This window comes from Miniopterus natalensis, chromosome 2 (genome assembly GCF_054644295.1).
Source record: "Miniopterus natalensis isolate mMinNat1 chromosome 2, mMinNat1.hap1, whole genome shotgun sequence".
In the NCBI taxonomy this organism is placed as follows: Eukaryota; Metazoa; Chordata; class Mammalia; order Chiroptera; family Miniopteridae; genus Miniopterus; species Miniopterus natalensis.
In genome coordinates this window covers 123,563,001-123,588,648 of record NC_142082.1, presented here as the reverse complement: position 1 = coordinate 123,588,648, position 25,648 = coordinate 123,563,001, and positions in this window count along the sequence as shown.

The window sequence follows — 25,648 nt, the reverse complement described above, 5'->3', positions numbered from 1 at the left end:
CTTATTTTATTTAAAGTTGGGAATAGTTTCACAGAAGTATTAATAGAATAAATAAATAGTGATATGCAATCAATATTTCCTGTTGATAACTTTTTTTTTGAATTTACTGAGTTGATTATAAAGAGCTTGAGGAAACACCAGGCACCGTGTTTCTAAACTACCTGGCTTGTTTAAATATACACAGAATAGTACCATACGTTTGTACATAAATATTCTAGATTAAGACAACTGTTTGTACAGCAACTTTGGCCTATATTTTCACAATCTGAAGCAACCATTTTTTGTCATGAAACCTTGAATTAACCAAGAAAATATCTCTGTGTGAGGAAAATAAATTTTGGTTTTGGGGTCATTATGTCCTATTTCTCTATCACAAAGCTGAAGAACTGAGCATTGGTGTTTGCTGGTTCTTTTCAGCTGAATGGAATGGAAAATTACATAAAAATTGAACAAAGAAACTGCCTTGACCTTCTCAATTGCTTGGAAATGGAAGTGTTTATTCAAGCATTTACGTGGTGGCCCTGGCTCAGGGTGCCCTTGATTAATATAAACTGTTTTCCAGAGGTGTAAGATAAGCAGCTTGAGGCACATGCTTTCTTCACTGTCTGTGCTAAACTTCTCCGTCTGGTACAACTCAGAGTTCCTGAGGGAAAATCTTCTGTGTCTGTCCTAACTCCCTTGGACTCCTGCACCAGGCCCCCAACAGGTGTCCTGGCGTCCACCCTTGCCTTTTTAAAAAAATTTATCTTTATCATTTAAAGAATTAGAGATGTCTTTTTTTTTTTTACCCCATTGACCCCTTCAATCCCTCACTGCCCCCCTTCCCTGCCCCAGGCCTTCCCCACACTATCGTCTGTGTCCATGGGTTAAGCATTTATGCGTATAAGTGCTTTGGTTAATCTCTCCCCACCCCCGCCTTCCCTCTGAGATTTGTCATTCTGCCCCTTGCTTCTATGTCTCTGGTTCTATTTTGTTCTTCTGATAATTTTGTTCTTTAGAGTCCACATATGAGCGAGATCATGTGACACTTGTCACCCTCTGACTGGCCTATTTAGCTTAGCATAATACTCTCCAAGTCCCTCCATGCTGTCTCAACTACACTTGCCTTTTATGATCCATTCTTCCCAGAGCATCAGTACCATCTTCTTAAAATCTGAAACAGTTTCTCTCGCTTCCTTACCTAAAATCCTCAAATGGCTGCCTATTGCACTTAGAAGAAAATCTGAGCCCTTACCATAGTTTACAAGCTCTGGACCCTATCTGACTTCATCTTGCATTACTCCCCCCTCCTCACTGGGCTCTACCCACACTTTGCTTTTTACCATTGATCAAACTCACGGAATCCATTCCCACCTTGGGACCCTTGCTCCTACTGTTCCCTCGACCTGGAATGTCTTGCCCAAAGGCAGTCTCTACAGAGAAATTTTCTAACGCCAATCCAAAGTGGAAGAGCCTTGCTCCCTAGTTACTTTCCCTTAGGCCTGCATCCCCCCCCCCCCATAGCATTTATCACTAACTGACATTATTTTATTCATTTATTTATTTTCTTGGTGTGTTTTTTTTTACATTATAGATATAGCATATTGTGTGTCTACTACCCCAAGTCAAGTCTCCTTCCATCACCATTTATCCCCTCTTTACCCTCTCCTACCTTCCTCCACCCTGCTTTCTCACTGGTATTCACCATACTCTTGTCTGTCTATGAGATTTGTTTCTTTTCTTAATCCCTTCACCTTTTTCACCCAGCCCCCAACTCTCTCCCCTCTGACAGCTGTCAGTCTGTTCTCTGTATCTATGAATCTGTTTCTATTTTGTTTGTTAGTTTATTTTGTTCTTTAGAGTCCTCATATGAGCGAAATCATATGGTACTTGTCTTTCTCAGATTGTCTTATTTCACTTAATGTAATAATCTCCAGGTCCATCCATGCTGTTGCAAAAGATAAGCTTTCCTTCTTTTTAACAGCTGAGTAGTTTTCCATTGTGTGAATGTACCACAGCTTTTTCACTCACTCATCTACTGATGGGCACTTGGGCTGCTTCCAAATCTTGGCTATTGCAAATAATGCTTCCATGAACATAGGGGTGCCAATATTCTTTTAAGTTAGTGTTTTGGGCTTCTTGGGACATATTAACAGAAGTGGAGTTGCTGGGTCATAAGGCAGTTCCATTTTTAACTTTTTGAGGTAACTCCATACTGTTTTCCATAGTGGCTGCACCAATCTGCATTCCCACCAACCGTGTAAGAGGGTTCCCTTCCTCCACAGCCCCGCCAGCACTTGTTTGTTGATTTATTGATGACAGCCATTCTGACAGGTGTGAGGTGATATTATTTTCTTGTTTATTGTCTTTTTACTCCTAACTAAAATTTCATCTTTATAAAGGCAAGTATCTTGTGGATCATATTTGCTGCTGTATCCTTAATATCTAGGACAGCGACTAGCACATATTTCTCAGTCCATAGATATTTGTTATAGGAACAAATAAATTCAACTGTGGAACTAATCAATTGGGATTTTTTTTATTTGCAAGCCACAGGAACTGACTCCAGCCAATTTAAGCAGAAAGGAGTTTATTGCAAGGATATCAGGTGGTTCACAGAATAGCCAGGATATAGATGGAGAAATAGTCAGGGACAAAGGCTAGAGGGCCAGGGTCACAACTACAATGACACCAAGAAACAGTCTGACCAGAACAATGCTGCCCTCTGCCCTGCTAATTGTGGCCTCTGGACACCCTACTACTGCTGCGCCCACCCTCCCCTCAGAGCTGCTACTGAATGCTGGTTGCTGCTCTCTCACCAGCATACTGAGCTCTCACTGCCCCTGTTTCTTTACTTCCTTTTTTCTCCACGTTTAAATTTCCTTATAGCAACAATCTTGGTCACATATCTACAACTCTAGTTTAGGGTAAGTTATGCAAAAAATCATTTCTGACCTTTGTGGTAGAAGGTAGGTCTTGTTACCATAAAACCATAAAATGTGAAAAGCACATCATTGCTTATTATATTTTATGATCAGACATGACCTGAAAACACATTGATCTTGCTATGCCCATGGCAGATCTTTCAATTTATTCAATACTTATATATTGAGCATTTTAATTTCCTCTGATAATATATATTTACTGAGCCAATAAATAGTTATGGGAAGTTGACCACAGCCTCAAGATTGGTTATGATTAACCCTATAAAATATAAAAGCCCTACAATAGCCTAATGATCTCAGGTATCTATCAGTAGGTTCCAAAGGTTGATAAAAAGACATACTTTGGTTGCCAGTGGGAATAGGTTTCTTCCACGGAGCAGCAAGGAAAGCAATTCAAGGACCCACATATAGAAGGATGTGAGCAACTGTGGCAAGGTTTATTAGAGTGAAAACAAAGGACTGTTCCCCAGGTGCCCAATGTCCCATCCACGGCCAGATGGCTCAGCTCCATCTCGCTGTAGAATAAGTCTAGACTCTGGGACCGGAGCCCACAGTTATCCTCACTAAACCCAGGAGGACCAGGGCCCAGAAATGCAGAACTTCTCTGTGTCTCATTTCCCCACCTGTGTGTCTGCCACAAAGGCTACCCTTGGGTCCATGCTTGGGCCCACGGGGCTGCCAGTCCTGCACGACTGCCACATAGAGAGAGAGCATGAACAAAGGAACCTCAGACCTTTGTTAGCTTTGATTATATCCTTTCGGGTTTGGAAGAGGTAAGCTCGTAATCTATGGGAAGGAGCCAGTTGCCCCAGGGAGATTGGAAAGCCAGTTCTTTCTGTTCGGCCCCTCTCTTTCTCGGAAAAGGAAATGGAAGGATGTTAATACCCTTGGTGGGGCAATGCTGCTATCCCCTCTGGTGTTTGAAAGCTTTAGCTTCCTAGTTAATCCGGCTTAATGAGATGTCTGGCTCCATTTGCTTCCTTTCTTTGTCAACAACTAACTAGCTGCCTACGCTAACACCTCCACTGCAAGGCCAAGAGTCCATAACCATGTGATTTCCCTTTGTGAGCACCCGTTCACCGCTGACACAGGAGATTTGAACCCTAGATCCAGAGGCTGCTCCCCCTCACTGAGTGACTATGAGCAGGTCTCTAAGCCTTGGTTTCTAATGACAAAATGAGAATATTAATAAAATTATAATAGGTGTCTATTACTGCCTCACCAATTTTTCTGAGAATCATATTCGACAATACATGAGTTTGCCTCAAAGAAAAAAGTTATGCAAAATACATGTCAAGTATCAAAATTATTGTTATATAAATAGTAAGACTATTGCAATTGGAGGCCACATCTAACCTAATCGCAAGAGGGACCATTTATTTATCTATGTGCTCCAAATACGCTTGGCCTCTCATTCTCTCATTTCATCTTCTCTTGCCCACCTGCCTGAATACAAGCATCTTTACTAGATCTCTACCAGATCTACTAGATCCTCTCAAAGATCCTTCTTTCTTGTCCTCATGTTTCCTATGGGGAGATTTCAGCTAAACTAACCACACTTTTTAAAAATTTTATTTTATTTAAATCCTCACTGAGGATATGCTTATTGTTTTAGAGAGGGAAAGGGGCGGGGGGGGGGGGAGGGAGAAGAGAGACATTGATGTGAGAGAGAAACATGGGTCAGTTGCCTTCTGTTTGTGCCTCATTGAGGATTGAACCTGAAATCTCTCAGTGTGTGGGATGATGCTCCAACCACTGAACCACACTGGCCAGGGCACTAACTATACTTTTAACCTCCCTCCTGAGGGGCACAGGGATTTAGACTGATGAGTCTGGGGTAAGAAAGTGACCCTCTTTAGACTAATAAATGCTAATAAGTAATTTTTGCCTTATATATCATCTTGGCCATTTCATCCTATACTTGAGAATACTTCTGCAGGGAATAAAATTCTTGTTATGATGATTAGTATCTATATGCATTCATTGCAAAATCTTAGGTTTTGGAGATTTGATTAGTTCAGGGTATGGCTGGCTACATAACATTTGGAGTATTTTATGTATATTAATTCTAGACAAATTTACACTTAGAGTATTTTGGTAGTTCCACCTTTAATAATAATCACAGAAATATAGGCTGCTTTCATGTAACACTCATTTTAACTTGTTAAGGTGGTAAAAGATGGAAAATGTGATCTACAGTGTGGCGCAGAAGTAGGTTTACAGTTGTTCCTATGGAAAAATAATACAATAATAAGTAAATAATAATACAAGAATAAACCCTGTGTTTTGTGTACTCGCAACTGTAAACCTACTTTTGTCCCACCCTGTATAAAGCATAAACACAAATCATGGTGCTTACAACACAAGAGAAACGCAGTGGGCAGATTTTTAAACGCTCAGCTCAGCAGGGAATAGAGAAAAAGAAAACACAGATGTCTGGGCCCTGCTCGGAGAAGCCTTGCCTTTGTGTTTATTTCCTGGCAGATGAAAAGGCAAAGAGCAGCTCCAGCCTGCACAGCTCCCCTGGGATTTGAAAGAACAAAGGGAAAGTAAACACTCCCCTGCTTCCAAGAATGACATTTAGGCAAGAACAGCCTTTTTTTCTCTCTTTGTTTCTTCTTCCTTGACTATTAAGCAAAAAGATTAGCGGCAAGGCGAAAAAATCCTTTTTAAAATGTTTTTTGTTTTAAAAGTAAGAATTTAGTGGGGGTTTTTGAAAATTACAGAACTTATTTTGTTTCCCTCCTTCAAATTGTCTAATGCAATATTCAGTTACTAATTCCCAAGCAACTTTCGATTCTTTTGTGATGCAATTGAAATTTCAGTCTTTCAATATTTTTCAAATGCTCCATTATTCCAGGCACTATAGGGAGCACCCTCCGTTAAATGACTTCCTTATGTAACTTACATCTTCTCAAAGCCTTATTCCTAGGACTCCAACTCAGATAACCACCTAAATGATGTGCCATGACAGTCAGCCATCACTAGGATGAACTGGGAGATTAATAAGAATATCATGCCATGCTCCTCAAGTCAGGCATTGTGCCAGGCTCTTGGACCCATGAATGGGAGGTGATCTGAGACACTCCAATGGCTGGATAGAGTTCAGTCCCAATCCACACTGAGACGGGGGCTTGCAGGACCACCTCTGGACCTTAGACCTTACTCTAAACAGCAAGACGTGTGGGATCCACATTCTTGTTCAACCCAAAAAACACCACCACCAAAAGAGTATCTGGCTACTGCATTTAGTATCAGCAGCCTCTAAATCCTGGCATGTTAAACAGATTCCCCTGGATGAAATCCTTTATTTCTGTGTCTTAGAGTGGGGATCAGACTAAGATGGATCAACTAGAGAGAGCAGAATCTTCTTTGGCAGTTTTTAACAATTAAACCCACAAATGCCTTTGACTTTAAAAAGATTATATAACCTGAATTGGACGCTTGCTCTTGACTCTGGTTTCCCTTACATCCTATTTCTATGGGTTTGCTTCTAATCCTCCGCTATTCCTTTTTAGTATCTTTCTAGGACTCTTTTCCCTCTTTCCTTTACTGTGGGTTTTGCCTGGGCTTCCATCCTTGGCTCTTTGCCTTTAACACTCCACACTATTGATCCCAATCCCAAGTACTTTCAGGGACCTGAAGATAATATAAATAAATGAAGCAGGCTGTATATGAGAAAAATAATGTGGCTCTCTTACTCATCGATACAGTAATGAGCTACCTTTTCTTCTACAAGGAAACTAAAAACAACACACACACACAGTCTTAAATGGCAGCTGATATTAAGTATCAGGGAGATAATAGGAGTGGCTGGCAAGGAAGCAGCTGCTTCTCAGCTCCAGTCAGTGTCTGCCAATAGGTAATATGACTATTAGCGAAAATTTTCCATTTATCAAAAGAATCTGGAAATCCAGACTTTTTAATAAAATCACCAATATTTAAAATTTTGCTCAAGCAAACACATCTGCATACCAGAAATAGCTGGCTAAAGAGAACACATCTCCTCGCCATAGCAGATACGGTCCGGAAGTTGCCAGTTGGTGGTTTTTTCACTGCAGATTACTAAGGGCAGTGTTTTACAAACTGCAGAGCACAAACTATTTCTGGATCATGTAATCAGCCTAATGGATTGCAAGTAGCATTTTTAAATGAAATAGAATTGCATAGAAGAAAATAGAATTGGAAATGATGCAGTATGTCATATTTAATAAAGATAAGCCTTGTTGCAGGATATACACATACACATGCATCAGTGTGTGTATGTGTGTGTGCGTGTGTGAGTGAGTCACTATTAAGAAATCTATTTCTGCCCTGGCCAGTGTGGCTCAGCTGGTTGAGCGTCGTCTCATGCACCAAAAGGTCACCTGTTTGATTCCTGGTCAGGGCACATGCCTGGCTTGCAGGTTTGATCCCCAGTGCAGGGTGTGCAGGAGGCAGCCGAGCAATGTTTCGCTCATCGATATTTCTCTCTCTCTCCTTCTCTCTTCTTCTCTCTTTCAAATCAATAAAAACATATTTAATTAAAAAATCTATTTCTGACTGTAGACAAAAGGTTTGAAAGGCACTGCCCAGATGACATTATTCCAGTCCTTTAACTCCAAATGCAATTTAAATGCCAATGATTGTGAAATGTGCATCCGTGTGCTAGACTTTTCTCTTAAACTTCCACCACTTATTTTCAATGATCTGTTCAATATTGTCACTTAGTCCACAGGTCCCACAATGCAGTATAATAGAACAATTAAATAATGGGTTTTGCAAGTGAGATCTCAGTTTGAATCTCAGGATTTCTTAGACTTTTTTCTCATCCTTAAAATCAGGATAATTGAAGTGTCTAAATAAGGTTGTTACAAGAATTTGTCCTTGCAACAGTGTCTAGCACACAAAAATAAAATATATTGCTTGAGCACCAACCATATTCCAGGCACTAGAGACTGATGAGAAAAGCCAGCCCTTCCCATGGTAAGACAGCGCTGCTTTTCAGTAGTTCAGGAAAGGATGTGAAAACCAACAGAACATCTCCTGAATATTTTACTGGATACATGCTGTAATCCCTTCATAATGCAGTTTATCAATATCCATTTCAAACAGCCTCTTTGAAGTTTACTAGCTTTTGACCGCAGAATGACCTTCTCCCTGCTCAGTGTCAGAAGCCCTCCTTTCTCCCTCTGAGTGTCACGAGGTTCCCCCTGCCCTTGCCGACCATGAGGTGTCAGCTGTCCTGGGGTGTAGAAAGAAATCTGTAATTTTGCTGTTAAAGAATTTGGGCATAGTGTTCCCTAAGTTCTGGGGAACAAGATGATGTCTGTCTAACCCTCTTCGGGCTGCTGTAACAAAGCACTATAGACTGGGTGGCTTATGAATTTATTTCTCACAGCTCTGGAGGCTGGAAGTCCAAGATCACGGTGCCAGCAGATCCAGTGCCTGTTGAGAGCCCAGTTCCTGGTTTGTACACAGCCAGTCTTCTCGGTGTCCTTACCTGGAAGGAGAGACAAAGGAGCTCTCTGTGACCTCCGTTATAAGGGCACTAATCCCACTCATGGGGGCTTTGCCTTCATGACCTAATCCACTCCCAAAGTCCCTGACTCCTAATTCATCACATTGGGGATTAGGTTTCAACATATGAATTTGGGGGTTGGGGGGACACAGACATTCTGTCCACAGCAACAGCCTTTTCTTTTGAAAAGCTGGCTGACAGTGAGCACATAAAATCTGCGGTAACCTCCCAACTGGCCTGCCTGCCTCCAGAGCCACTCTCCTTGAATGCACCCTTCACACTGAAACCACAGACCCCTTCTAAAGTGGGTTCTGGTCATGTCCCTTCACTTTCTAACCCTTTAATGACTACCTATTGCCAGCTGCAGAAAATCTAAGCTCCTTATGCTAATCAAAATAAGCCAGTCAGAGAAAGAAAAGTATCTCATGATCTCACTTATATGTGGAACGTAACCAACAAAATAACCTGATGAACAAAATAGATCCAGAGACACTGAAGCATGGAACAGGCTGATGTATTTCAGAGGGAAGGGGAAGGGGCAGGAAGAGATTAACCAAAGAATTTATACACATATATGCCTAACCCACACAGATAATAGTACGGTGAATGCCTGGGGAGGAGGCTGGAGCTGGGTGGAGGAGGTCAACGGGGGAAATGATGGGGGAGGCAGTTGTAATACTTTCAACAATAAAGATAAATAATAAATAAATAAAATAACAGCGTGGGATGACTAAAGAAAAGAAAGTTTAAGCTCCTAGGGGGATTGATCAGGCTTTATGATTTTATTGTAATCTCTCAAGCATCATCTGGCCTCAAATTCTGCCTTCCTGTCAGAATAACTTGCAGTTTCCAATACTTTTAGCAGGCTTGTCACTTTGGACTTTTACACAGGCCACTCCTCCTCTGGGAAAGCATCTGTTGCCTCCATTTTCCCCACTTCTCACATTTCTTTTCCAATCCTGCACCCTTCAATTGCGTACACTTTTAAAATAGTGTGTGTCCCTGGATCTTTCTCCTTTCTTCAAGGGAGTATGAAGGAAGAAGCTCTACATCTATACAAAAAGATAAGTGAAAATCACCATTCTCCTTCTATTGAGGCCAATCTGTAAAAAATCTTTATCATTTATTAAATCATTGAAATAAGAATTGAGTAACAAATAAAAGTATTTCAGCTGCAAAATATTTTATAATAAATGTGTCTTTCTGTGTGTATATGTGTGTGCATATATTGTGTGCATGTTTCAAGGTAAGATTATTTATCATTAGTAAAAATGCTGCTTTTCTTTCATGTGTTTTTAACCTCATTATAGTTTACTGTTTTATTTTATATTCACTTTAATATTTTTAATCTGTGTCATATGCCCAACTCTCATTTTCATTTTTATGGAAACTATACTACCCCTAAGAAGTATGAAAAAGAGAGAGAGAGAAAGTGTCAGAACAGAGATAGGCACACGTTTACATGGAAATATGAAAGTGAGAACAACTCCCAATGGGCTGGGAGAGGGGGAGGCTGGGAGCAGGGACAGAGGCAGAAGGGCTGTGTGAGGAAGAAATTCCCTTTCCTCAAGTGAAATTGTTGATGGTGCCAGGAATCCCTCCTGAAAAAACCTAGATCAAACTTAAGAAAGGTCAAAATTTTTGTCTTCAATTACAAAAACTTTCAGTTTTATTGAACATTGTTTTTCTTGGGAAAAAAATCACAAGTTCTGAACACTGATGATTACTGAGTTTTATTTCACTGGCATGCATTAAGGTAGACTTTTCTCCATTTGCTGTCACTTCTACCACTTCCACAAATATTAGCAAAAACGTGCTTCTGCAAGGACACACATGCTCTCTCTCTGTCAAACAGCCATAAAATCTACAGCACATCAAAAATCATGAATTGATTAATTGTATGAGAAACTATAGCAAAAGATGAAAAGGACCATCACAGTCAAATTCATAAATCTTCAGGCAGTATTTAAGCTCATCTTTTTAGATTTTCACAATTCTTCTCTTGCTTAATATACAGTGGTACCTCGATTTTCTAATGCCTCCATTGACGAACATTTCGGGTTACGAATGCCGTAAACCCCGAAGTAAATGCTTAGGTTTTTGAATGTTTCAGACCTCGAACGGTCTCCTGGAACAGATTACATTCTAAAACCGAGGTACCACTGTATTTGGAAATAAATATATATATAAGCAAAATACCAAAAAACTCTAGGGGCCTGTTTCCATTCTAAAAGCTCTGAAATTTGACCCAAACATAGCTATGGAGCCAGAAGGATACAGAAAAATAATTTATTACAACTAGTGGCTTTACTTTAAAATGTTCCAAAAATGTAGATTATAATGTAATTTTCAAAACTATTTAGAAACTCCTTCCAAGCAACATAATTATTCAATTAATTCAGGTGAATAAATATTATCCTTTAGTCGATAGCTCATCTGGCACAAGCTAGAACACACTATTCTTTATCACACAAGGTACGTTCTTGCTATAAAATGATAAATTTTAGGAACTAAGGGTGCATAATGAAAAAGTAATTGTTCTAGAAGATGTGTGCATAACTTGTAATCTTGAAAATTAATGCTGCCTGGGCTACATTCCAGTACTTCAGAACAATTATCACCAAAGGAAAGCCACCAAATGGCAAGAAAAAAGAGTACATATTGCTTGCCCACGCTCCCCTCTCCCACCCCAATGCATGGCCCAGAATTTTGTCAGGATCCTACAAGAAATCTTTTTTCCCCTAAATGGTAATTTTATTAAAATACATGCTGCAAATGAAGATGTGAGTGGAAAAATCAGCAGCGGAAGGAAAGAGGCAAAAAAATGGAGTTCTAGAAACTGTACAGCAAATAATTGCAGATAAATGTGAGCATTCCTATACAATTAGTAGTAGTTTTAAGTGCAGAAAATATTTTCAGATGATTTTATTATGATCCTTTAATTAAAGTTACAGGAGCTGAAACCTCTTTCTTATGCTTTTATGCTGATCTTATCATTCTGTTTAAAAATCTAGCCAATGTTTACAACCATTTGTTAAGGGGATTTGAATAATACTGGTTGGTTCCCACTTAAAAACATAGTAATCTAAACACTTCCAGATATTGTCAACATCATTTATAAATTCAATATATTCTATTGCTTTTTCAGTTAAAAGTGTCTGGTTGACAAATACTTCCAAATTCTTAAGGAATTCAGATAAATCAAATTAACTTTACTAATATGGTGAAACCTGGGTCCTCTTAATATTTTCGTACTGCATATAACATTAGTAATAATCACCCAAAACAATTATTCAATTACACATTTGAAACTAAAAGGAAAATATCATCAACACCTACATACACACGCACACACACATACACACACCACGAAAAGACCGTCATTCTAAAACACCAGATTTCCTTAAGCATATAACGTACTATTTATGCACAAATTCCTACCCTAACAACACTAGGATTATTTTAAACCTTTTAATACTAATCCTAAGTACTTCCATTGTTAAATAATGCTGCAGGAGACAACTGTATTCTCTGTTAATTTAGGTTAATTTTGACTAGTGATTCTGACTGGGAGTAAAACCTGCAACTCAGACAGGCAGGGCAAGTCTCACCACCTACTCTTCAGCTGGTTATTATTTGAGGAGTGATCTTCTCAGCATGCAAGACCACCCAATGGCTACAGATTTTGACCAAATCTAATTTTCAATTTACAAAATTTCATAAGCTCCGCTTCTTAGTGTTTACATCTCCATGGTCCAAGATACCAGCGGAGTCTTTATAATCGCCTAGCAGGCAGGCCCTATGCAACCCGGACCCAACCTCTATCCCCATACATGCCCACTTCTATTATCTAATCTCCTACTCTCTCCCTTACTCAGTCCACACCAGTTGTTTTGCTGCTTTTGATACTTGCCCGATGTGCTCATGCCTCAGGACCTTGCACTGGCTCTCTCTTTTGCTTGAAAGAGTCATCTTCCAGAAGCTTGCTTACCAATTACCTTCAGGTCTTTTCTCAGATATCACCTTCTCAAAGAGACCTAGCTGCACCACCCTATTTTGAACTGCAACCCTGACCCTTCTCCACCCTTCCCATCAATTCTTTGATCCCCACTCAATTCCTTTCTCTCCCGCTTAATCACTCAGTACATCTGACATACTATTAATGTAGTTATTTACTTGTTTATTACCTCTTTCTTCCATGAGGGGTGGGACTTTTTCTTTTTTTTGGTTTGTTTTGTTAATCCTCTCTTGAGGATATTTTTTCCATTAATTTTTTTTTTTAGAGAGTGAAAGAGAGGGAGAAGGAGAGAGAGAGAAAAAAAACACATCGATGTGAGAGAGACAAGACACATCAATTGGTTGCCTCCTGCACCTGCCTCTACTGGGGCCCGAGATTGAACCTGCAACTCAGGCTATGTGCCCTTTACCTGGAGCCGAACCCTTGACCCTTTGATGCACAGGCTGACACTTTAATCACTGAGCCAAGTCGGCCAAGTTGGCCAGGGCTTTTGCTTTTTTCATTCAGTGCTGAATCTCTATGACCAAGAACAGTGTCCTCAAAAAATATTTGTTAGATGAATAAATGAATGAAGAAACTGACGACTGGGAGCCACAAAGAGAGTCCGTGCTGAAATTATTGCTTTTGGAAAGAGAAGCTTTCTCCTTTTAAAGATGCAAAGTTGTACAGGCACTTCAGCAACAGCTTGGGCAAGCAATATGCAGATTTGCAAGCAGGCCTTCCAGATCCTCTGAGCAGGCCTGCCACGACCTCTGCCCGCTTTCTAACCACTATTGGTGGCAATTATTCATGTTTGAAAGTGAGGTTACATTTCTTTTAAAAGGGTCCTTAAACAGAATTTTCACTCTTTAAAATAAGCATTATCCCTTAATTAGTCCAAAGCTGAAGCTTATACCCCTGTGCAATTAATTCAGCTTCTTTCCTGCAATCTTTCCTTTTCTCATTTGTTCCATTAACCATAGGCAGGTTGAGAGAGGAATAAATTGTTTCCTCAGGATAAAAGGTCTGAATAGAATAATTAGGCCAGTCAACTCCCAGAGTGCAAAGGCTAAATATTCTTTCTTAGATAAGCACCACATATCTGAAAACTATAGCAAAACAGTTAGTATCAAATATTCTGCAAATGTTCCCGCGTGGGACTCCCTCTGAGGGTGGTCAGAGAGGCTTAATACAGAGCAGAAGGGATTTCACCTAAATGCTTATTGTGCAGGAGGGAACTCTGTGAGGAAAAACTATTCCTTAACTTGTTTTATTACTATTAATACAGAAACAGAGCAAAAGAAGAGCTGACTTGGTGGCTCTCCCTGTTCTGAGTATCTGGTCATCTGCTTTATTTTATTTTTTTTATGGAAAATACTGAGGTGACTGGTGAGGAGTGGAACCACTTGTTATTCATCTTTCTGTATCATTGTTCATTATGTAGGAGTAAGAACACCTTGTCCTAATACTAGCCCAGGTAAGACCATTTAAACTTCTTAATAAAGAAAATTCCAAAATGTCCTATAGACTAAGCCACCTTGGTTTAGGCTCTTCAGCCACCTTGGCATGGACTCAGTGTGAAGCCCTACAAAAGTAAGTACCTGGGTTCAAAGCAATGCTCAACGGTAGCAATGAGGGAATCTTATGGTTTTCAAAGCCATGCTTCCTTTCTGTTTTACTTAAACCAGAAGGTAAGTATGTACAATTTGAAGGTCTGTGGATGCCATATTTGGTGATAGAAAGCCCGCCATTCCCATAAGAAGGCATAAGCCAAAAAAGGGGTTATGACCTTGTAGACTACTCTCTCTACAGTTGGCATTATATAAGTGCATTTATCTGTCTTCTGCAGGCAAGAATCCTAGTGGAGGTCTCAGGGTCTCAACAGAATATTCATTAGTTTTCCAAGTGTGTCTTTCAATACGCTGATTCATCAAAATGAGTGTGTAGAGAGGTCAGGGTCATTCTCTGTTCAGTTTCATCTTTAAAGAATGTCATTGAAGAGGGACTGGGACTGAGGAAAGTCTGCCCCTGCACGATCTGGAATGTGTAGATAATTTGCTTGTAAGTGTCCTTGGTTAGGGAAGATAAGACCTTGTGATTTACTACCTGGCTATAAATTGCTCAAATTGTTTGGCCTTGTTTAATTGTTTTGTCTCAGTTTCCCCATTCCACTTGCCAAGGAATTTTCCTAGCTTCTCCTTTTTTTTTCTTTTTCTTTTTTAAAAAATATTTTTTTATTGATTTCAGAGAGAGGAAGAGAGAGGGAGGAAGAGAGTTGGAACATCAATGATGAGTCATTGATCAGCTGCCTCTTGCACGCCCCCTACTGGGGATTGAGCCTACTCTGACCAGGAATCAAACTGCAATCTCCTGGATCCTAGGTCGATGCTCAACTGCTGAGCCAGGCAGAATTTTCCTAGCTTTATGCTATCCTGTGTCAGCACCAGAACCAGAGTCTGTGGGCTGGAGGGTGGGGTCCACTTGTCACACAGAAGCCAGATGTTAAGGTCTTTCTGTCCCAAACCCCACAGGGCTTTATGTCTTCCTGTAACTGTACCAACCTCACAGTGTGATATTACTTCATACTTCTAATGATCACCCTACGTCAGTACCTAAAGATCGTATGATGTTAAATATACTCTTATTAACAAGGCAGGGAAGGAGATAGTCATAGCCAAGATTCATCAACTGGTTTACTGTAAGCTTGATTCTTTATATAAATTATATCGTTGTAACCTCATACCAAGCTAATAATATAAATACTGCTATCATTCTTGTTTTACATTTGGAAAAGCAGTCAGTAGTGTGCTGGTAAGTGTTTAATAACTTAAAGATCCCTGATTTATAGTGTTGGCCAATTTCTATGGTATAAATACTCCCACAGTGACCAATTTCAAGTTATCAACATGATGTCACTGAATGCAGAATTAGGGAGAGTTGCACATTAGCACACCATTGTATAGTATGATACAGTATGTTTATAGTGTATCTATGGATATAATACAGTAAAATATGTATAATAGGTGGAAATAGCTTCAAGAACATAGATAATAGTAAAATGTGGTAAAATAAATAGGAAATGAGTTTGGAGTATTATTAACTTTATTTTAAACAATTCATTTAATTTTAACTTTATATACTTTAATTTTTAGTAATGGCTCTGATTAGCAATGAGCTCACAAAGTTCTTGAAAATTTAATGAGTAGTTCTCATGAGTCAGTATGAGCTGGCTCCAGCACACCTCTGAGCCCACTGTGGACTGCCGTCATAATTTCTAACCATTCCCAGAAAATAATGGATTTTTAGAAATCTTGTCCCTTTCCATCAAGAACTGAATCTTATATTTTATTATTTTTAAATTTATCTTTATTGTTGAAAGTATTAAGATGTCCCCCTTCCCCCTCCTCCCCCCCCATTGACCCCCTCTGCTCCCCAGGCCTTCACTGCACTATTGTCTATGTCCATGGATTATGCATATATGCATATAAATTCTTTGGTTAATCTCTTCCCGCCCCTCCTCCCACCTCTTAATCTTGTATTTTAAACTCTGTTCCCAGGACCTCCAAGTGATCCAGGTAATCTGAGTCCTATTGTAGAGAAGTTTAGGAGACTGAGATACTCTGATGAGGCATGAGAGTCACCAGGAAGCAGATATCATTATGAGAATCAGTATTCAGCCACAGAAACCAAACCACTTTCAAGTAGATGAAAACTTATTATAAAGACAGGTCTTCTATATCCAGACAGGGCTGGAATTAATCCTGGATATGGAGAGTTTTGAACTTGCAGAGCAGGATAGACAAATGATTGCACTTGGCTAATGAAATGGACCTTGAAGTTGCCTCTCCGGCATCCAGGCCCTTTCTCTTACCCATATTTTTGTCATTGTGGGGTGAGAGGACAGCCCGTAAGCTTTGGGGATGCTGACTCCATCCTGACTTCAAGGAAAGGACATATTCTGAGGGCCTAAGAAAATCAGATACATGTGTGGGCCAGCAGGGAGGGTTTGCTGGGCCTTTGGAGTAAATAGTAATTTATTCTTTGGGAAGTGAAAGTATGCAGACCTGGGAGTTGTCAGCAGTCATGCTGGGACCACAACAGTACAGCAGACTTAGCATAAAGCTGATACAGTGAAATATTAGAGAAAAGAAATGAAACCAGGTACTTGGAGATGCAATTGTGCCCCCGCATCAAATCAATCCTGACACCTACATACTTCCAGTTATATGAGCCAGTAATTCGTTTTTATGGCTTAAGCCAGTTTGAATAGTGTTTTCTGAGACCGGTGACTAAATGCATTCTAACTGATACAACCTTGAAAGCAATCAAGTAGGTGTTCATCGAGAGTGGAACATGGCTAGACATGACAGAGAAACAAGAGAAGTGAACAGTCAGAGGAGGCTGGAGTAGCTGATGAAGGTGACACAGGTATCTTTCCTCAGAAATGCCTTGGAAGGAAATGTGGATGTGTCAGATGAGGAAGAGAATTGGCCTTGTCATCCGCAAAGGAGGTGTGGCTGGCAAGGTAGGAATGCACTAGGACTGGCTGAGCAGGACCCTGCCCTTTCCCCTGTTCTAGAATTCCAGAAACTCCGGTGAGCAGACACTCTGCCCCATTGCATCAGCTTGCTGCTCCTCAATCAGATATGGTCACTAGAGGAAGTGAATGCCAGGTTGTAAAAATAGAAAAACAGGTAAAGGGAAGTTGTCTCCAGCTCACACCTGGAGGAATACAAGGGAGAGAGAAGTGAGTAAGCCAATTGCTAGTAATCCACGCATCAGGCATAGACTATTACATGGTTATGAACAACCTTTGAACAATTTACTTTCGCTGTCAAATATGATTTTTTTTGGGGGGGGCAGGGGTGTATGTGTGGGGTGGTTGATATTCTATGATTAGTTAAGAAAAATGTCTCGAATCCAAGTCAATGTACATAACACACCAATCAAACCAGAGCTGTGTGTGATACACTCAGACTAGAGATGCTAGTCTTCCTCAGTTCAACAAGTTGGCATTAGCCTCACATTCGGTAGTGCCACATGACTCTTATGTAAACATGGAAACAGAGCTAGGGAAGCTAATTAAACCAAAATAACAGGTAGTAAAATCTGGAACTTAAATAATAAGTTCCTCAGAGCTGTGTCTTCTTCCAGTTGTCAACAAGAAATAAGGGAAAAGTGTCTGAAACCGCCCTTACTCACTAAACCTGTGTCACTATTAGTTTCTGGCCCTAACATGCTAGCAATTCTGCAGGGTTATTTGAAATAATAGTTTATAATTGCAGATAGCCCAGCAGTAATTTTTGATATCACAGCTTCTGCTAACACTATTCAGATTGTTTCCTTTTGATAAGGTGGTTTGTTGTTGTTTTTCATTGACTGCTCTGGCGTCTCTTCCTCTTCTTCCAGCAGTCTAAAGTGTCTCATGCAAGTCGTCTACATCAGAATCTGATCCATAACCTATTCCTCCACCTCTCCAAGGAAATAGGAATAGGGCAAGAATTTATTTGTATGCGCATGCCACTGAATATGTGCAAATATCTGGGACTTTGGAGTCTCAAGATCAAGATCATGACCTTGAGATAAACCAAGACTACAGAGTTCTCTGAATCATGGGGGGTTATTCCAAGTGCACCGAAGCTGCTTTGCACAGCCAGAAAAGACCAGAAACATTTTCTAACCTACAAAATAATTTTCTTATAAAAATGAGAGAAAACTATTATTCATCTTTTTATTTTATGAACTTCCTCTTGCTAATAAGAATTGAGACAAACTTGTCATCAGATTACCTTTTCAAAGAAACAGGGTGTCATAATGGAGGGAGCCCAGACCCTGAAGTTAGACAGAAAGGGGCATGAATCCAAACTCATACACTGACCAGCTCTGTGACTTCCAGCAAGTTATTTCGTCTCTCTGACCTTTGTTTTCACCTTTGCTATAAAAAAGGGCTATTGATAACTGCATTTTAAGCATGTTTTATGGATTAGAACAAACATCTTCCAAAAAGACACATAGCATGGTAGTTGGTACAGAGTACCACACATTATACTTAATAATATTTTCAAAGCAAACTACTTGAAACACTTGAAAACCAATCTATGCTTCTAGATGACTGTGTGAACCTAAAAGGTTTTACTCCCATAGAAATTTCCTGTAATTGTACATACTGGCTGTGAATCAAGTTATAAATCAAGGACAATATATTTAAATAAATTCTACTTCAGATTAAAAATAAATTCTAATAACTCACCTCAAAAAGGGAAACAATCGAGATTCCCATTAAGACAAATTCAGTAACCACAAAAAGCATACAGAGCTAGACAAAAGAAGATAGTACCATTCTTTCCATGAGTGTATGACTCATTTTCAACTTAACGATGGCGCATAGGAAACAATGCTCATTTATGAACTAGACTGCCCAGCGCCTGCAGGGATACAGACAACACCCCTCTCATTTTTCACATATTCAGACAAAATGTCATGTCCTTCCTCACTGGACGCAGTTCCATTTTTGCAGGTGTAACTTTTATAAACAACACTGGGGGAAAAGTGTCATTTGGGAGTTTATTCAAAGCCCATTAAGACGACACATTCGTTTGGGTTTCTCTTTAACCTTTAGGTTGCAGAATGGCCTCGCAACCCTGCTAGAAAAGCAAGGGCTGAGGGCCAAAAACATCAGAAAAGAATGTGATACTTCCAACGTGTCTGAAAAGGACAGGTGTGCACTATTCAAGAAGCCTTTCCCTCAGCAGCTTCAGCTTCTTTTGCAAGCAGCCCAGATGTAGCTGACAAACTGAGGCTCTCCGACTCAGCAGCCTGGTAGATATAATTTTCATACTGTGTATGGGAAGATAATGCACCCAAAGTATCGGACAGTTGTCCCTGTGTTATCAGCAGCCGAGTTCTCTCATTTCACTAACAAATGTGCAGACAAACGTACATTGTGGCAAATGCGAGGAAATGGCTGCTGTGTTTGAAATTTAAGCCTCCCATTCTTCAGAGTGTGGCATTATTCAGGCCAACCGGGACCATGGTGCCAGCATTACCCTTTCTCTCCAGGCTCCTTGAAGACTCCGGAACACCACAATAGCTAATGTTTGAGTGTATGAGTAATCTGGTTATAGATAGACAATTATTGTGAAGGAACTCTCATGATAATAGCTGTACCATTAAAAAATGGTTTCATTGTAAAATAAAAATATTAAAAATAGACACCATATCAGGATGATCACTTGGTAAGTTATAGAAATGTCTAGTCACTATGTTGTAGACCTGAAACTAATATATTGTGTGCCAACCGTAATTGGGTGGGAGGGAAGTTCAGTTAACCCAAAATGCTGTATTAAAAGAACTTTCCTTTATCCTGTAACATTTAAACAGGATAAATGGTAATAAAAAAAAAAATTCTATGTTATTGAGGAAAAGAAATGTAAACTAGAAGAAAAAAACCCCTCAACAAAACCACTAGACACCCGTATTTTGGCCCCAAATTCTCCTCTTGCAAAGCAGAAGGCTAATAAATATTATTCAAATAAATAAATGAAATGATGAAAAGTATTTTCTGTGAATTTTGATGACTTTCTACAGGGATGATTGTTTTTCATTCAATCATAACTCATTCCTTTGAGATGAGAATATTTAGACACAAAGTTATGATAAGCTACTGATGTTGTAGAGTTAAGAACAGATTTAGGAACTCTATTTTTTGCCTTCATTTTGTCCCTTCATTCAGTTCCTCTACTTTCTGAAAAAAACAAAACAAAACACAACCACAAAAACCCCTCTTCCTGCTGTTTCCACCCATGAAATATTTATAGGCTGATGTCCTCTTTAGTCATCACTGAGCTAAGCTGCAATCTTTTCATCAGTTCTCAGAAGTGATTTTCTCTGTATGCTTAATCATTTCATTTACTTCTGACTCCACCCAATGTGCCTACATCACTTAGACAGAAGGTTCCAAAAATGAAATGTAGCCCTTACAGAAACCAGAGGGAGGCCCGGCAACAGGGAGACTCTTGATAAGAGAACATGTCTGCACATGTGACTCCTTAGATGTTCGGCTGTGAGATTCTTTAATTACCTCTCACCTTATGGGCAGCTGCAGTCCTGACCAGAGCTCCACGGGTGGCGCTGTAGCCCAGGAGAAAGTGCATTGCTTTGGATGCCAGGCACACCTGGGTTCAAATCTTGGCTTCCTGATTTACTACCTTCATGGCCTGAGGCAAGTTATTTAGCCTTTATAAATCTTAATTTCTTTGTCAGAAATATTAGCTACATCATGAGAAATAGGACTCATGAGAAACAAGTTAATTAATAGTTGTAAATGGCCTGTATAAAGTATATAGAGATTTAGTTCTAGCCTGTTTGGCTCAGTGGGCTGTAGGGTCTTGGGTTCGATTTTGACCAAGGGCACATACCTCGGTTGCAGGCTGGATCCCCAGCCCTGGTCAGGGCTTGGGTGGGAGGCAACCAATCCATGTGTCTCTCTCACATTGATGTCTCTCTCTCTCTTTCTCTCTCTCTCTCTCTCTCTCTCTCTCTCTCTGTGTGTGTTCCTTCCACTCTCTGAAAAAGCAATGGGAAAAATATCCTCGGGTGAGGGTTAAAAATATATATCTATATATATAGAGAGGTCGTTATATAGTATATCTCTATATACCTGTAATACTATACTTAGCACATTGTATGTACGGCACTCCCACCAATCTACAAATCTAAGAGTTAAACCAATATTCCTCCGCCTCTTACCAGACTCGACTCAGTTTACCAGGAATTTTTGCCTATCCCTCCTCCATTTTTTATGAGCTCATCCATTTCTCTCCACTGATGTGAGTCACAATTGAATCAGCCTCCACCTGGTCAGAACCACCATCAGTTCTTACCAGGACCACTGCAATAGCCTGCTTCTGACTCATCTCCTTGCTTTCATTTTTGCCCCTGATATTCCATTCTCTACGCCATAGTGATGCCATCCTTTATTTTATTTTATTTTTTTTAAGGTTTATTAGATCAGACCACTTCTTTGTATAAACCCAGCATAGGTTTCCCAATACTCTTAGAAAAAATCCAAAATTCTTTGCGTGGACTATAGGGCCTTACATGATCTATTCTTACCTGTGTCTCTGAAGTTCTCCTCCTCCATTCTTCCATCACTTACTCTGCTTTTAGCTACATGGGTCTTTTTTGTTTCTTGAATTCATTACATTTATTCTGGTCCCAGGACCTTTGCCCTTGCTGTTCCCTGAGACTTGACGGTTCTTCCCTGAGATCTTCATATAGCTGGTTCCTTCTCATCATTCAGGTCTAAGGCTGGATATCACCACCTCCTTTAAGGAGCCTCCCCCAATTACCAAGTTCCACATCGATTGTCTCTCCCCTGGTCCCCAACACAGTCACTTTCTAGCACATTACTTTGTCTTTTTATGCCACTTATCACTATCTGAAATTACCACATTTATTCATTTGCTTACTTGTAGAATGTCGAATTCTAACTTATGAATTAGATGTGGGGGCCCTTAGGTACCCAACAGAATGTCAGCTCCATGAAAGAAGGACCTTTGTCTACTGTTAGGTCTCCTGGAAGAACTGAGCTCTGTCATACTTTTCATAAATATGAAATCACCAAACAAGATAATGTGGTTTTAGGTGTCCTCACAAAAGTTTAATATCCAGGCTCTAGATTTTGCATGACTGGTAAACTCTGGAGCATTGCAAAGTGGTTCAGTACACAATGCATGTTTTCCTTCTAGCTTTGCCGCTTCCTATCTGTGTGACCTTGCACAAGTTAGTTAAGATATTAAAACTAGTTTCCTCATCTAAAAAAATAAGAATAATAACACATACATTAGAGGTTTTGTGAGGATTAAGTGAGCTAAACCTCTAGCCCAGTTCCTGGAACATTGTGCCCACTTAATAAATGGTGGTTATTATTATTGTTGTTATTACAGTCATTAATTTTGGCACCATATGTTACAAAGAACATTGACAAATTGGAGCTTATCCAGAGGAGAACAAATAATCTTGTGAAGGGTCTGGAAGCCACAACTTGTGCAGAACAATTGAAAGAGCTGTGGATGTTTACCCTGGAAAAGACACATTTTAAGAGGAAATATGATAGCATTTAAAAAACACTATAAAGAACTGTTTCGTGTAAGAAGGATTAGGTTTACTCAATGCTGTTGTAGAAGATACAGTTAGTGCCAAGGAGTGAAAGTTAAATCTTGAACCATTTATGGGCTAATAATCGAACTGCCCAAAACCAAAATAGGATTGAATTCTACTCATAAAAGAAAAGAATTAAGACATAGTTATAGCCTGGCTGGGCATGGCTCAGCGTTTGAGCGTCTACCTGGGATCCAGGCGATCGGGGTTCGATTCCGGGTCAGGGCAGATGCCCGGGGTGTGGGCTCGATCAGTGACTCTCTCATCATTGATGTTTCTGTCTCTCTCTCTCCCTCTCCTTTCTTCTCTCTGAAATCAATAAAGATATATTTTTTAAAAAAAGACATAGTTATATACATTTTGATTAAGGAAATTATAGAGTATATGAAGCCATTTACAATGACCAGAGTGAAGACTTTGTATTAATATAAAAAATGTATGTGACATGTCAATTTAAAAAAAAAAAAAAAGCAGGCTGTGAGATATATGACTCTCTATATATGATAGAAGAGAGTATAAGCACAAATATATATAAATTATATGTGCTGCTTTATGAAGTGATGTTTCCTGTCACTCCAAATGTTGGAGCAGAGGCCACATTGCTTCTTAGAAGGAATGACATTCAAGAAGCCACGTGTCAGGGAAAGGGCTGGGCAAGGCACTTCCTGGAAAGATTTGAAGGCTCCATGGGTCTATGACCCTGTGAAATATATTGCTGAATTGTGGTAATACAAAATATTGCTTTTTTAAAAGGAGTAAGGAAGGCATTAGGACCCTCAATATCTTTATTTCCTTCCAATTAAAATTGGCAAAAAATGTATAATCCCAAGAGCCCCTATGGTCTAATGGGGACATCATGGCATCAAGGAGATGTTTCTGGCCACTATTTCTCTTCTGCCCCAGTAAAAGCCTGTCAACATCTTTGAATATCATTTTCTAGATCCTTCCTTGAAAAGGAGGAAATTCCATGCTTTCTAATTCTAAAAGTCTATGATTCATCTGATTATTTTGTTTGATAAATATGAGCTTGGCCAAGAATTAAAAGCCACCTGAACTCTGTAAATAAGGAGTTTCCAAGAACACTATTAAAAGGAGAATTTCAGTCCAAAAATCAGGGAGAGTCTTTTTTCCATGCCAGTTTCAAAAAGTAAGATATGAATGGTTCCTTTAATAATTTGATGGGTGAAAAGTTGAACTCTCAGAGACAGGCTTCCATGGGTGGGGTTTTCTAGTAAAGTCTCTTTGTTTTACACCTAAGATGACATTAAGTAGTGATCTACATTGGCTTCTTAGTCTTTGATGATAAAGACCCACTCCTGCACTGTTGTTGAATTTCCAGGAAAATCTTTCAGACTGTCTTCATCCTGGAAGGACCAATAGAAAGAGGGTTACCATTTTCAAGCACTGAGGACATTATCTGATTCTCCCTTGAGGTCAACCTACTTCCCATTTTATAGCTCAGATGATTTATAGTGGCAGCAAAAACATGTACTTTTCTTTTCCCACCCAGAGAACCAACATATGTACTTCCTGACTAGGCATTAGAGATATAAAATAATAACGCCACAGAACTTCTCAAGAAATCATGTAAAATACATTTATAAGAAAACTAGAGAAAAACCCCATTCTCTTCAAGTTTTTGGTTATAATTCACATAGATTATATTTTCATAACTCATATCCATTAAGCAGTTACTCCCCATCACCCCTTTCCCCCAGTCTCTGGTGATGACTATCAATCTGCTTTCTGAATATTTCATATAAATTGAAGCATATAATATGTGACCTTTTAATTTGGGGAAGATAGACTCTTAAATCATTCCCAAGTACATATTTTATGAAGAAGTCACATTTGTATAAGGAAATACATATAAATTGTGAAAGAAAAACAATTCAGTTAAGTAAATTTGAAGATCTATTTTTTTAGAGAAAGAAAGAAAGAAAGAAAGAAAGAAAGAAAGAAAGAAAGAAAGAAAGAAAGAAAGAAAGAAAGAAAGAAAGAAAGAAAGAAAGAAAGAAAGAAAGAAAGAAAGAAAGAAAGAATTGTTTCAGGCCAGAAAGTCTTCTTTTTAGAGGAGAGGAACCCTAGGGGTCTTATCATGCAAATTACTTCACTACTGCTAATAAGGAAATTTCAGATTGGTGGTTTAGGGGTCACATTTCTGCGAGAGGTTGAAACTGCAACTAAGTCTTGGTTTGCTGTGATGGTGCAAATGACTCCATTTGAACCTATTATTTCTTTCTTAACAACATTATCATATTAATTTACCTAAGCAATTATTTTATTAAGAACTGGTATTTGCAAAATATCTAAAGTGATTTAGGAGCACAAAACAACCTGTTGTCTTTTTTTTTTTTTTAAATCTATTTTTATTGTTGAAAGTATTACAGATGTCCCCCCTTTTCCCCCATTGATCCCCTCCACTCCGAATCCACCTCACCCCCAGGCTTTCCCCATACCAGTGTCTATGTCCATAGGTTATGCATGTAAGCATACAAGTTCTTTGATTAATCTCTCCCCACCCTCTCCCTCACCCCTGCCCTCCCCCTGAGATCTCTCAGTGTGTTTCATGCTTCTATGTCTCTGGATCTGTTTTGTTCATTAGTTTACTTTGTTTATTATATTCCACATATGAGTGAGATCATGTATTTCTCTGACTGCAAGCCTATTGTCTTTATACTGTGAAGAAGAAAAAAATATTCTCCTACCTTTCTAAATTTTTCTTGCTGAACTAATAATCAAATTAACATGAAACAGATTAGCAGGTAAAAATGACCAAATTTATTATGAATGTACATACAAGGACTCCAAAGAATATGAGAACTGAGAATAGAGTGGGCTATTGAGACTTATATGCCATCTTTAGCTAAGGAAAAGGAGGGCGTGTGTGTGTGTGGGGGGGGGGGGTCAGTTTGAGACTTCAAAGGGTAGAAAGGCAATTCACATGCAGATAGAAAAGCAAAAGTTTGGTAAATAAATGTTGGTTGGGCCATCATTAACAATGGGACACAAAGAGGACTTCGATGGAACAGTGCCTTGCTAGGTTCCTCCTTTATCACACTTAGT